At 43.5% G+C, this 14,556-nt stretch overlaps 1 protein-coding gene across 2 annotated transcripts in view; it reads left to right on the top strand.

The window, feature by feature from the left end:
- Window positions 1-782: 782 nt before the first annotated feature.
- Window positions 783-14,556, top strand: part of il1rapl2 (interleukin 1 receptor accessory protein-like 2) — a 625,772-nt gene continuing 611,998 nt past the window's right edge. For both annotated transcript variants that reach the window (XM_039813808.1, XM_039813805.1), the window contains exon 1: window positions 783-2,990. The gene's annotated coding sequence lies outside the window, so the exon portion shown is untranslated. The remainder of the gene's footprint in view (window positions 2,991-14,556) is intronic.

Below are 14,556 nucleotides of genomic sequence, written 5' to 3'. Positions count from 1 at the left end.
GCCTTTCCATGGGCAGCTCCCTCACTCCGACATCTCTCCATTAGTGCATGTACAGGTACTGGGCATTTGTGTGTAACTCAGGCCTATATATAGGAAATTCCAATAAATATAATATCAATGCCACACTACATACAATATGTAGGCCTATCTTCCTTTCTTCCATCCTTACACCTTCTGTTTTTCCTTCCTATCTTCCCTCCCCCAGATAATTTCTCTCCACTGCCAAAAGGGGGCAACAAAGCGGCACTTTTCAACATCCTGAAAGACCAAAAAACCCAACAGCAACACTTTCATATTCTCACTCTCTCTCTATCTCTCTCTCTCCTACACTCCCTCTCCCCTTTCCAACTTTACATTTGCTCCATCAATACAAATCAACGATATAAAAGACAGATGAGAGGAAAACAAGAAAAATGGCTAAAACACCCCCCTCCCTTCTCTTAATTCAAAGGGGCTTTATTGGATGAAAGTTTAAATTACAATGTTTCCAAAGCATCAAAATACAGTGTGTCCAAATATAGTTTGTGTGTGTGTGTCATTCACTGTCATGTTGTCATTTCATGTTGTAAAATGTTGATACATGTTGGGCAGTAATCGCTCTCTCTCTTACACACACACACACACACACACACACACACACACACACACACACACACACACATGTCAAAATTCAACTTCAATAAAAGAAGACATCTCTCTCACACGGTGTGTGTGTGTGTGTGTGTGTGTGTGCGCGCGCGCACCTCGTGGTGCTGAAGGAACAGCGCCCTTCACATGGGGGATGAGAGCAGCTGAATGAAGCAGCCCGTCCCATTCATTTCTGGGGTCTTATCTCCAACAACAACCACCCAATCATTTCTTTCTTATCTCGGACTCGGACAGAAAACTATCTGGCCACTGGAAATACGCGCGGGTCAACACCAACGGAGGAAGGATATTTCTTTAATTCTTTGTTTCTTATTACCCTATCTCTCTCTCTCTCCCTCTCTCTCTATACCTCTCTCTCTCTCTCTTCCCCTATCTGGCTGCTCTGCGCTCTCCTGTGGACTCTCTTAAGGCACTTTGGATAAAAGCCTCCGCAAGAAATGGCAGATTGTGGGTCTCTTATCTGTCCCTCCCTGGGCAGGTGGTGAAGTGTCTGAGCCAAACGAGTAAAGACAGCAAGTGTTTTATTTCTAGAAGGAGGGGAAAAAGAAGAGGCGCGTGTGATCTTTTTTCTCCCAGTTATTTCCAGTTATTATTTCGGCCGCACCGAGCCAACAGTGGGGTTTCTCTCCCCTCCGGTTTAATCACAGTCACACAGCGGCGGACTCCTTTTCCTCCGCAGATCTTCTTCTCTCTCCATCGTTCGGTCTGTTCTGCGGCTGAAAGCGGCGAGACCCAAGGGTCCTCTCTGCCCCCATCTCGTACCCCTCTCTCTCTCCCACTCGGTTCGGAGGAGAAGCCAAAAGAAGGTTGCGCTTCTTCTCCTTCTCTTTATGCTGCAAAAAAAAAAAAAAGGATTCCCCAAAAAGTGATTTCAAGTGGACTTTTTGTGTGTGATTTTGGCAGAAAAGTGCAGCTCGGGATCGAATCCAGAGAAGAGAAAGAGGGTGAATCACTCTGACCTGGAAGGGACGTATTTCTGGAGAGAGAGAGAGAGAGAGAGAGAGAGAGAGAGAGAGAAGTTGAGAAAGGACAGAGAGAAGAAGAGGAAACGGAAGAGAGAAATGGAGAACACGCGCGGGCTCTCATTTCCAAAAATGTCTCTTCGGATGGATTAGGACAAACAGAGACCTGGACTTGGGAACCTTTTATATCACCGACTTGTGTCTGGGATATGGACTGGTTGCTGTAATCGATCAGCTGATTGATTGATTGGTAGATCGGTCGGTTGATTGACTGTCGGACGTTAGCAGCCGGCAAACTTGGACTTGTGGGGGGATTTAAAAACCAAAAGGGAACCGTGCACCGCAGCGACTTTTTTTTATTTTTTTTGGGGGGCAAAAAAAATGAGCCTTTTCGAACAGCACCTTTGGATCGACTCATCGATATATTGACGACAGAATAACCTGCGAAGCGTGACTATTTATCTAGTCGACTTTTCTGCCCAGTTTAACGTTCCAAGTATCCTGCAATCCAATTTATAATACAATTTATGTGTACTTACAAATGTCTATCCTATGCCCCTTTAGAAATTAAATGCATGTTAAAGATTTACATTCAACATTGTATATACAATATTAAGCGCTAACACTGCGTACCACCGCAGCATTAAAAGCCCCTGTAGGAATATTACCGGGCACCACGGGGGGCAGAAAGTCTCATAAAATACATTAAGAATGATTATAAAACTCATAATTGCCACAACAGTTTGACTGTAAAAAAAAAATCATTTTAAGAATTTCATAAGGGATTACTAAAGTGCAAAGCGCTTCGCGGGATTTCAGTTTGGAGATTGGAAGTTATTTTTGGCCGCGCCGAAGTAAAGCGACTCTTCCACACCAGTGCCCGGACAGAGACAGAGACAGACAGCCGGGACACAAGAGGTCTACCTCCGTGTCTCTGTCTCACATCCCGCCCGGCCCGGGAAGAACGGAGTGGGATAGATAGAGGGCGGAGGAGAGAAAAGAGAGAGAGAGAGGGGAGAGGATGCGTAACTGCGGCTAATTGGAGCGGAGTAGACTTAGCCTTCAAACATCTTGGACAAGAAGAGAGAGAGAGAGAGAGAAGAGAGAGAGAGAGGGGATTCTATTCTTTGTGCAGCCAACAAGACTTTCCGCTTTTAGGCTGTACATCGCTTTGCGTTTTGGCAGAGAGGAGGAGACAAAAAAAAAACGACCTCTATCCTTTCATCCGTCATTCGGAGAGCCGAGTTACTGGCTGGAGAAGACACGCGAGGACAGAGCCAGAGGTGGGATTATTATTTCCTGTCAACCTTTACGACTGGTCGAGATTGTGTCGTCATCATCCTGGATTCTGGATTAGTTTCTCCAAAAAAAAAACGCCAGGTAAGAGGATGTCACGCGCGCACGTGCGATGAGTTTACTTCAAGGGCTGCTTGTGTACGTGTGTGTGTGTGTGCGTGTGTGTGTGTGTGTGTGTGTATGAGGAAGGCAGAGAGCTGCTGAGTTATGCGCTCTGTCGGTGTATGTGAGAGGTGAGAGACCGAGTGGCGGATAGAGCGTTTTTACGCACGAGTGAGAAAGAGAGAGTTTGTGTGTGTGTGTGTGTGTGTGTGTGTGTGTGTGTGTGTGTGTGTGTGTGTGTGTGTGCGTGCGTGTGTGTGTGCGTGTGTGTGTGTGTCCATGAATTAGCAAGAAGCCGGGAAAAACAGCAGTGGTCCAAAAAATTCTGAACACAAGTCTTTAACACTTTGATTCGACCATTTCTGTCCTCAAACTCCCCCCCCCTAAGGCCAATAGGCTGCTCATTATTCATTCATCAGACTGCACGTGTGTGTAGGAAGTAACATGAGTGCGCTAAAAGCTGCGCATCATGGGTGAGAGGCATTCCCTCATGGGGGTTGGCGGAGGGAGCGGAAGCCAGAGATGCAATATGCAGAATAAACACATCAAAAGTCAGCTTGAAAATGCAGCAACTGTATTTTTGTTTGAATGGGTATCATTTTTTTTTGCCTTGTGATGACCTTTACACATGGACCTTTTATACTGTAAGCCCCCCCCTCAACACACACACACACACACACACACACACACACACACACACACACACACACACACACACACACACACACACACACACACACACACACACACACACTTATACCTGTACCATACACTAGAAGACCGAAAAGACTTTCGAAGTCTAAAACCATCTCACATCTAAAGACAATCTGTCATAATGCCACAGAGGTTTTTGTCCCAGACTATAAGATTTTACGACCAAGACTTAAAACTTACAATAATATCAAACACCTTTTGATTTTTGTCGGAACGTTGAGACAGGGGAAAAAAGACTGGACCCGGACTGAGTTTTATGACCACCTTAACACCAAACGATTTTCAATCAGGAGAGACTTCGTTGCAGATATGCAAATATTTATTGTAGACAAACATAATATGAAATGTACAAAGTCTTTGGGGATTAGACTCCATCATTAAAATATTTAAAGGGGTAGCCTAGAGAAACAGACATATCCCCCCATGGAGCATAGACACTGGTGATGGCGGAGAGGGAACCAGGAGGCCAAACGAAGGACCCGTCCGTCAGAAAGAGACTCCGGTTGCGGTGGATGATGACGCCCGGAGGTGGAAGGGGGGGGGGGGAGGAGGGTTGCACGTTTGCCTGAGAAGCCAGCTGATAACAAGGAGAGAGACATTTAAAGCAGGATGTCATGCTGTGATTGGATCATGAATTTGTGGCCAATTCTGATTGGTTTACCGAAGAGTGAACACCTCTTACCAGCTGAAACGACTTAGGGAGAGACAGTGGCGATTGCAGTGATTAGAAGTCTTTCTGAAAGAATTTGCGCTGAGCTCCATAAGTAAGACGACGGGCGCGCGCCCCCACTCTAGCGAGACTCTCAGGATCTCGCTAAATTTGTCTGCGACGGTGGCATCGCTTGAAAAGTCATCGGGTGACGGGTCGGCACAGACAAAAACAAACGTGCGGTCGTCTCGCGCCTTTGCAGTCGCCTCGATGACTTTCAAACCAAGAAATGTTAGCGGTCCGTTCAAACAGAGGCTCTGCTCCAGGGGCCCCTCTGCCCGTTGGGCCCCCTCAGATATCCATCTACTGTCCAGTATGCCCTCCCATACACTCATCTGCTTCATTATGCTCCATATATAACCATAACCCTTACATTAAAACATACCGTTTACAAAGAGTCAAGTGTCTATGTGTGTGCATGCGTACAAACTTAGACACACACTATACTTTTATTAAAAAAAAAATAGAAAAAAGCAGTGCAAATATGCTTTAAAGAATTCCCTTCAGCCGGTTGGGGTGAAGCACCTTTGGGTGAAAGGGGGCTGTTTTGGTTCCACTGTATAATTTTCCCATTTGTTCAAGTCGTCCGCAAACAGAGACGCCGTTTGTCCGAGTGCTTTACAGCCCAGCAGGTGCTTTCTCTCCCCCTCTTTCCCTCCCTCCCTCCCTCTCTCTCTCATTTCTGTGAGTGTGTGTGGAGAAAGAGAGATTGTGTGTAGGAATGCAAGGACAACGACATAAAGTGTGTGTGTCTTTGTAGTGTAATGGTGTGCGGATGTGTGTGTGTGTGCAACAATGCAACAGCAGGATACCCACACACACACACACACACCCACACACCTACACACACGGGAGGGATGCGTGGGGTTTAATTATCTCGGCCGTTTAGCAACAAGGCGCGCATCAATCGTCAGAACGGAGGGAGACTCAGCACCCATCGGAGGCTGATGGTGTGTGTGTGTGTGTGTGTGTGTGTGTGTGTGTGTGTTGATTTATATTGTGAAGCTGCTTTCGTATAGATCTGAGCAGAAGGTAGATGGACTGGCGGCAGAATGACTCCGTCACACTGACCAACACCGGCCATCTATTACCAGGATGGGGAGGGAGGGAAGGAGGGAGGGAGGGAGGAGGAAGGGGTAGTTTACAGCTGGCATGCAGGGGTGGGAGAGGAAGAGAGGAAAGAGAGAAAGAGGGGGGGACAGGAGACAGGAGAAGGCTAGTGGTGGAAGAATTATTCAGACCTTTTACTTATGTTGAGGCCAGACACCGCAGGTGACTAGGCTAACATCTGAAACTAGTAGGCCTAGATATCACCATGAAACTTATCACGATCGCATAATTTGATGCATAATCAGCCAAAGTCTGGATATTTATGCGGGGGCCGCATTTTTTCAAATACGCCGCACTTTCGCCGCATAAATTGCCGATTTCCGCTCAAAAAAATGCGGGGCTTGCATGATTTCATAATCCCCGCATTTTCGTTGCAAAAAAGTCCCATATATCTTAGCAGAAAGTTTAAAAATGTTGCGTTTACTTCACGCAAGAGCAGCCATTTTCCCCTGTTGCCATGGGAACGTTATGAAGTGACGTAATTATGCGATGTGAACGTCATCGAAAAGCAGGGTTTTGGGGGAATCACTCTTTTTTTCTCTTTTTCATCAAACCGCAATTTTTGCAAGTTTCTGCAATTTCATCGCATAAAATTGCATAAATATCCCGCATATTCAATCGCATTTTTTAAGAAAACGTGCCGCATAATCAAGGATTTTTGCCCGCAATAATCACAAAAAAATTTAAATGTGCAAATGATGCGTTAAGTTATTAAAAATACACTGATTTGTATTCAGTTCTAGAGCAGATTAGCCTGGGTCTCTCTTTTTTTCATCACTCCTTTAATCAGAAAATACTACAGCTACTACAAAAAACAGAATTCCCATGTTTTTGGACGTAATATGTCCTATAAATCAGGCTGTGGATGACACATGAACACACCCCCTTTTGTAAAAACCTGCAGAGTATACAAAGGAATACAACTGGAAAGGTTGGTGTATGTACAGTAAGTGCTGCTGAAGTGGAGATTTCTGGTTCAGTGTCTGAGAAAAACGGCCTTTGAAAATGTGTATTGTTCTTGAAATCTTCAGACGCAAAGAGACATATTTTAATCATAATGATAATCTTTATTTAGAGCACTTTTCAAACTCCATGTTACAAAGGGCTTCACAAAACAAACAAAACAAACCTGTCATAAAAAACATCAGGTTTTTAAAGTGCTCAAATTATGCTCATTTTCAGTTTCATAATTGTATTTAGAGTTTATATCAGAATATGGTTTAATTTTCAAAAAACACCATATTTTTGTCGTACTGCACATTGCTGCAGCTCCTCTTTTCACCCTGTGTGTTGAGTTTTAGCTACAGAGTGAGACACCTCACTTCTGTTCCATCTTTATTGGGAGTCGCACATGCTCAGTAGCTAGGTAAGGACTACTAGCCAGTCAGAAGCAGAGTAAGAGGGCGTGCCACACTAGCAGCTAGGCGAGCATTATAACGTGTGTTACGTTTGTCTCTGAAGTAAAGGCTGGACTACAACAGAGCTGTTTGGAGCAGTTTGTGAACAGTGTTAATTGTTGGCGATGGTAAGTCCCTTTGGGGTGGACTTTGGGCTATTGACCTATTACATGCACAAAAAAGATATACAACACTATAAAGGAAAGGGGAAAAACCCCAAAAGCATAATATGACCACTTTAAAACTATCTGATGTATAAAAACCTGTACAGTGTAGAAAAGAAAAGAACAGTTTTAAAAGAATAAAAGACAGGAGGTTCAAGCTCAAATAAAATCAGGAGAGGCTCTCCGATAAAAGTACGTTTTAAGAAGGGACCTAAAAGAGATCACTGACTCAGCTGACCTAATATCCCATATTTAAGGAAAAGAAACTACATTTTAAAACTATTGGATCTGCCCAGAGCCACTCTGGATCTGCCATAACCAATCGCTAACGTTTGGTCGCTACTAGCGTTCGCCTTAGCCAACTCCTTCACCACTAACGGAGCGAGCTGGGAAATCTAACTTTTCCAGAACCCCCGTGGGGGGAGGAGGGCCGCAACAACATGGCCACCAACAAAACTCAGCAAAGATTGTTCTCGCTCGGGCTTTAACTTCTGGATATTCGCCAGCGTTGCCGCAACGGACAGTCTGGCAAACCCAGACGGCGTACTGAAGGAAAATGAAAATGGAGCGGAAGTACATAGGAGGGCGGAGCCAGGCTAACCTTAACCGACCTCCCTAAGCGGAATTTTGGCTTTTCATACTACTCCCTACTGTTAATACTACGTCATCTTATATCGCCGCGATCGAGCTGCTGCTCTGCCCTGACGCGGTCCATACAGACGCTGAAGGTTGATTTTTGCGTCGGTATCTGACGCTGAGCGCCACTGACCCAGCGTCAATATCTGACGAGTTGGGAGTGACGGTGCAGATCCACTTGTCCGTGCGACGCTTCTGTCGCGTCGCGCCCCACTCTATTCCTATGGGTGACATCAAGCGACTTCAACGCGCACGCAAAGCATTCCGGGAAGGCGGCGCTACATTTGAAAAAATGCTGCGCGTCAAGAAGCTGGCCGATGCCCAGCTTTATTCAAATCAATCTGTTGAACGCAACGCGACTATCCAGAAGGAGTAGACGAAAATCTTTCAAACTGTAACTTTGTCGATCTGAAATGAAGACAGATTCAGCAACTGCACGGCCTATTTCTCGCTTAAAATGTTTTCAGAAACACGTTTTGGTGAACTATTTTTGTAAAATACGAGATCGTATTCTCAACGAGCCGCCATTGACACTCTGTTGAAATTCTCGAGTAGCCAAACCCACGTCACTCGTTCGTCCAATCAGCTGCTGGTCAGGGGCGTGGAGCATCAACCATGGCTGTATGACGTCGCGACACCACGCTTCAGTCGTGTCGGACATATGGCTCTGTACCGTGAGAACCGGTTGAGAAAACACATACCTAGTAGTAGCTACTTGATTAACCCTTGTGTTGTTTTCCCATCTACCATGAACTTGTTGGCCATCCGGCTCAAAATTGAAATTTGTTTACCCTTTGTTCCCAACGTTTTTGGCGCTATTTTTCCTATGCTTTTGGCGCTTTTTTTAAATGTTTTGTCACTTTTTCAACGCTTGTTTTTATTCATGGTCAATAAACCTAATTTATATGACATTATAGTTATTTTTTGAGTTAAAAAAAAGAAGAAATTAGGATTTTTTTTTTTTTACTAATAGTTAAGATCAGATGATGTTGAGTGTATCACAGACTGGTATGTCAACGTTTAGTCAGGATACTCTTTTGAAACCATTTAAAGTTTTTTTTCAAATTCTCTAAAATTTAATTAAAACACTCAAAATTCAATGGAAGGTAATCTTATTTTACCTGCGAAGAACGTTGTATCCATATAACATACACCCATGTATCCAAGTTATTTTTGGGCAATATGGTTGAAAGAAATATGTATTTATATATATATTTTAAATGGGTCAAATTTGACCCGAAGACGACACAAGGGTTAAATATCCTAACCTTACTTAGTTACTTTCTTCCGCCAGAGAAGACGATGACAGAAGTAGACAGAGAGAAAGGAAAACGAGACGTGTATTCCCTGGAGGCAGGTAGAAAGAGAGTAATATATGGACAGATGACAGAGGGGTTAAAGGGGTGATAGAATGATTATATAGGGTATTTCACACTGTTCCTTATGGTCTCCTAATGGGGTATGTAACATTGGTTGGGCTGAAAATGGCCTGGTTGATATTTTACTGGCCCTTATGCATCCCTGTGTTTTGGCCCTATTTGTAACAAGAGCTTTTCTTCCAAATATGGTATGGTCATGAATATTTAGATGAGCTGCGCGCTGATTGGTTGAGCGACTTGCCATACGCACACATTAGCGACGCCGGTTGATTGGTTGGAATCCCCAATACACATACATTAGAGAAGCGACAGAATCTCATATTCCAGACACTGCAATGTTTCATCACCAAATTCACTTCGGAGACTTTTTAAGCGAGAAATCAACTATATAAAGCTGAAATATGGGCCGTTTTACAAAAATGTATGGCTAATTGCAAATTTGGTAAAACGTGTCGGACTTTAGGAGCTCCACACAGTCTGACGAAAGCGACAGCCTGCTGGGCTCCATACCCATGGCAAAGTCACCCTTTGTGGATGCACACTCCGGGGCTCGCGGCCAGCTGCCGGCATAACTAATATATTTACGGTTTGAATTTCGCGTCACGCACTTATATAACATCATTCCCCAATGTCTTATAAAGCTAACCGTTGTGTCCGATTTGATTTTAAGGCATTTTTACCGGACGGTGGCGTCTTTGTAGGACGAGCAGCTGCTTGCTATATGTCCCATTCATTACAATTGGGAAATACCCCCAGCTAGCAGCTACACTTTTGCCATAACTAAATTATATTTACAGTTTGAATTTCGTCACGCCACTTATACAACATCATTCCCCAATGTCTTATAAAGCTAACCGTTGTGTCCGATTTGATTTTAAGGCATTTTTATGAACGCAAGGCGTCTTTGTAGGACGAGCAGCTGCTTGCTATATGTCCCATTCATTACAATGGGGAAATATCGCAGCTTGCTCACTTTCGCATAACTAAAGTATATTTACAGTTTGAATTTCGTCACAGCATGAATATTACAGGTTCCTCAAGGTCTTACAAAGCTTAGCTAACACTCACGTCTGATTTCGGATTTCAATTGAATGTATTTTTGTGAATGTCAGAGTTAGGAGGAGGCTAGCTAGCTCTCATTGATGGACTCCATCTCACCGCCGCTCTATCAATGAGACTCGCGGACAAGAGGCTTTATTTCCCCGATTGTTTGTTTAAATAACTCAACACACATACCCATTATAAGATTAACTGGAACCTGCGGGCTGCGGTAAAGTTAGCGGGCGTAACAAGCTTCGCTGACACTGCGGTCAGGAGCGGCGATGTAGCAACCCAGGCAGCACTAACACCGGCACTAAACTCCGACACACAGTCGGAGAAAATTTGCAATTAGCCATCCTTTTTCGTAAAGCGGCCCATATTTGAGCTTTATATGGTTGATTTCTCGCATAAAAAAGTTTCAGAAGTGAATTTTATAATGGAATAACAGAGATCTGCGTGACCTAGCTAGATTCAGAAAACTACCTGATCTCAGGTCAGTTGTGTAGCCTATGTAAATGTTGGGGCGTGACTGTTCTCTTAATACACCCATGGGCTGACAAAGGTTCCGGTTTTTGGGAGGTTGACGTCAACTTCCAGCTTTGTTGGGATTCGCCCGTTTTCAGCGGCAGTTTCAAAATATGAGATTTTCATAGTAAAGGGGTGTCAATGTGATTTTGAGCTTCTATGTATGTCCTATTTACCCACCAAACTGTCGTTATTCAACTATGACAGGGTAAAATCGGTTTTGCATTCTATCACCCCTTTAATAAAGGAGGAAGAAGAGAAGGAAATGAGGAGAGAGGATGAGCGTACAGGGCAGAGGGAGAAACGGCAGTTTTTCTTTATTATATAATTGCTCCTCGGTAAAACAAATCCATTTTGTCACCCGGTGCTCTTGTGATACGCTGAGTCCCCGCTAAGCACTGAAATTAAGTAAACCGAATAAAAAAAATAATAATAAAAAATAAGAAGTTGTAGGAGTTTCTCCAAATGTTCCTGAACCTCCCTGCCCGTGTGATCATCATGCATGCAGACATCAGTGGAGCTGTTGTGCAGCAGAACCATTGATATTTATTGATTGTTAAAATTATTACAGGTCTTAATTTTGGGCTTAAGGGAACTGCTCAGAGTACTTTTTACAGAAAATAAATGTCCACATCCAAACAATTCTTCTGTGCAGGTGCACAGTTGGACAAAAAAAGACTTTAATCCATTTATAAGGGAAATTCTAAAGAAAACTTAACATTTCGGTCCCTCTGGACCTTTGTCAAGAGTGTCTCAGTAGTCTAATGTATTGTAGTGGGTATACTGTACTGTATATAAGTATATTGGCCTATATATATGGGCCAGAATCTGCCTTTGGGGGGGTCCAGATGTCCTCCCCTAGGGTTATTTTGAGCGTCAAAGACTTCATTCCCTGCACTCGGATACACTTTTATGCGCCAATTTACGGTTGAAATACCTTTATTTAGCCTATGCCAAGAAGAACAACACAGATGGCAATTCAAAACATATCAAAGATATAATGGAAAGTACAGTGCCTTGCGAAAGTATTCGGCCCCCTTGAACTTTTCGACCTTTTGCCACATTTCAGGCCTCAAACATAAAGAAATAAAACTGTAATTTTTTGTGAAGAATCAACAACAAGTGGGACACAATCATGAAGTGGAACGAAATTTCTTTGATATTTCAACCTTTTAAACAAATAAAAACTGAAATATTGGGGGTGCAAAATTATTCAGCCCCCTTAAGTTAATACTTTGTAGCGCCACGCACCTTTTGCTGCGATTACAGCTGTAAGTTCGCTTGGGGTATGTCTCTATCAGTTTTGCACATCGAGACTGACATTTTTGCCCATTCCTCCTTGCAAAACAGCTCGAGCTCAGTGAGGTTGGATGGAGAGCGTTTGTGAACAGCAGTTTTCAGTTCTTTCCACAGATTCTCGATTGGATTCAGGTCTGGACTTTGACTTGGCCATTCTAACACCTGGATATGTTTATTTGTGAACCATTCCATTGTAGATTTTGCTTTATGTTTTGGATCATTGTCTTGTTGGAAGACTAATCTTCGTCCCAGTCTCAGGTCTTTTGCAGACTCCATCAGGTTTTCTTCCAGAATGGTCCTGTATTTGGCTCCATCCATCTTCCCATCAATTTTAACCATCTTCCCTGTCCCTGCTGAAGAAAAGCAGGCCCAAACCATGATGCTGCCACCACCATGTTTGACAGTGGGGATGGTGTGTTCAGGGTGATGAGCTGTGTTGCTTTTACGCCAAACATAACGTTTTGCATTGTTGCCAAAAAGTTCGATTTTGGTTTCATCTGACCACAGCACCTTCTTCCACATGTTTGGTGTGTCTCCCATGTGGCTTTTGGCAAACTTTAAACGACACTTTTAATGGATATCTTTAAGAAATGGCTTTCTTCTTGCCACTCTTCCATAAAGGCCAGATTTGTGCAGTATACAACTGATTGTTGTCCTATGGACAGAGTCTCCCACCTCAGCTGTAGATCTCTGCAGTTCATCCAGAGTGATCATGGGCCTCTTGGCTGCATCTCTGATCAGTCTTCTCCTTGTATGAGCTGAAAGTTTAGAGGGATGGCCGGGTCTTCGTAGATTTGCAGTGGTCTGACACTCCTTCCATTTCAATATTATCGCTTGCACAGTGCTCCTTGGGATGTTTAAAACTTGGGAAATCTTTTTGTATCCAAATCCGGCTTTAAACTTCTCCACAACAGTATCTCGGACCTGCCTGGTGTATTCCTTGTTCTTCATGATGCTCTGCGCTTTACACGGACCTCTGAGACTATCACAGAACAGATGCATTTATCGGAGACTTGATTACACACAGCTGGATTCTATTTATCATCATTAGTCATTTAGGTCAACATTGGATCATTCAGAGATCCTCACTGAACTTCTGGAGAGAGTTTGCTGCACTGAAAGTAAAGGGGCTGAATAATTTTGCACGCCCACTTTTTCAGTTTTTTATTTGTTAAAAAAGTTTGAAATAGCCAATGAATTTCGTTCCACTTCATAATTGGGACCCACTTGTTGTTGATTCTTCACAAAAAATTACAGTTTTATATCTTTATGTTTGAGGCCTGAAATGTGGCAAAAGGTCGAAACGTTCAAGGGGGCCGAATACTTTCGCAAGGCACTGTATGTCGTTGCATGTCACTGGGCCTTTTTAAGTGGGTATATGGAAATCCTGGCGCTTTCTTAGTGGGTATACTGCGTATACCCGGGTATCACGTAGACTACACCACTGGAGTGTCTCGAACAACTCTTGACGAAGGTCCAGGGGGACCGAAACGTTGGTTTTCTTAAACGTTTTTCTAATAAATGGTGACGCTGCAGCAAGAGCAGTGTGCAGGATTTTCTCTTTCAAGTCTTTTTTTGTCCAACGCACCCGCACATAAGAATTGTTTGGATGTGTTCCCTTCAGCTCAAAGTTAAAAAGTTAAGAAAAAAATCTATAAATATCAACGTTTCTGCTTCACAACAGTTCCACTGCATGCATGATGATCAAACTAACGTTTCGGTCCCTCTGGACCTTCGTCAAGAGCGTCTCGAACCGAAAAGTACATTATTTTTTATTTTTAAGTTTTCCAAAAATGGTGATGCTGCAGCAAGAGCCGTGTGCAGGGAATTTCTCTTTCTTTCGACTGCTCGGAGTAAAAAGGAGGGAAGAACTGAAAGAAAGAATGAGAATGGAGAGGCGGTCAGGAAGCTAGGGAGGTAAAAAAAAAAGGAGGATAAGGAGAAAAGGGGAAAGGTTAGAAGGAGGAGAGGAGGTATAGTGAGTAAAGAACGGACGATAGATTTAGAGACACGGGGGACAGGAGAGAAGAGGGAGGAGAGAGAGGGATCCATAAATTGCGGAAGGGATGACAAGGCGCAGAGAGGCGCTGGGAATATATACGAGAGGGGAAGACCGGCTGAGAGGACAGCAGGATGAACGGGAGGGAGAGAAAAAAAGGGAGAGATAGAGGGAGGGTGCTTTTGAAGAGCTATAAGCTGCATTCCTGTAGATTTGAAATATTGTAGATTCAGCCCGTTTGCGCCAATTATTATCGCAGTGGTCTAGTTTATGGTATCTTGCTGTCAAATGAAAACTTCAGAAGCAAATACAAACCGTTTCCTCAACAGCTGCAAGGAAGCATTACCTTCAAGGCAAAGTGTTGCTTACTTGTTTGTTTTTTTATTTTTATTTTTATTTTACCTCTATTGACCTGTTCTGTTCTGGAGCTTTGGCTCATGTCACACGATCTTCCTCGGCAGATTGAGTTTGCCCAGTGGAATTTTATTATTCAAATTTCCTTTTTTGTGTGGCTCAGACAAGATGGAAGTTTGACAGTCTAGACTTTCACGTCAGCTGGGTGAACTCTATGTGCT

This window comes from Perca fluviatilis, chromosome 10 (assembly GCF_010015445.1).
Source record: "Perca fluviatilis chromosome 10, GENO_Pfluv_1.0, whole genome shotgun sequence".
NCBI lineage: Eukaryota > Metazoa > Chordata > Actinopteri > Perciformes > Percidae > Perca > Perca fluviatilis.
Note: the sequence above shows the minus strand (reverse complement) of the source record. Positions and strands in the feature narration are given on the sequence as shown.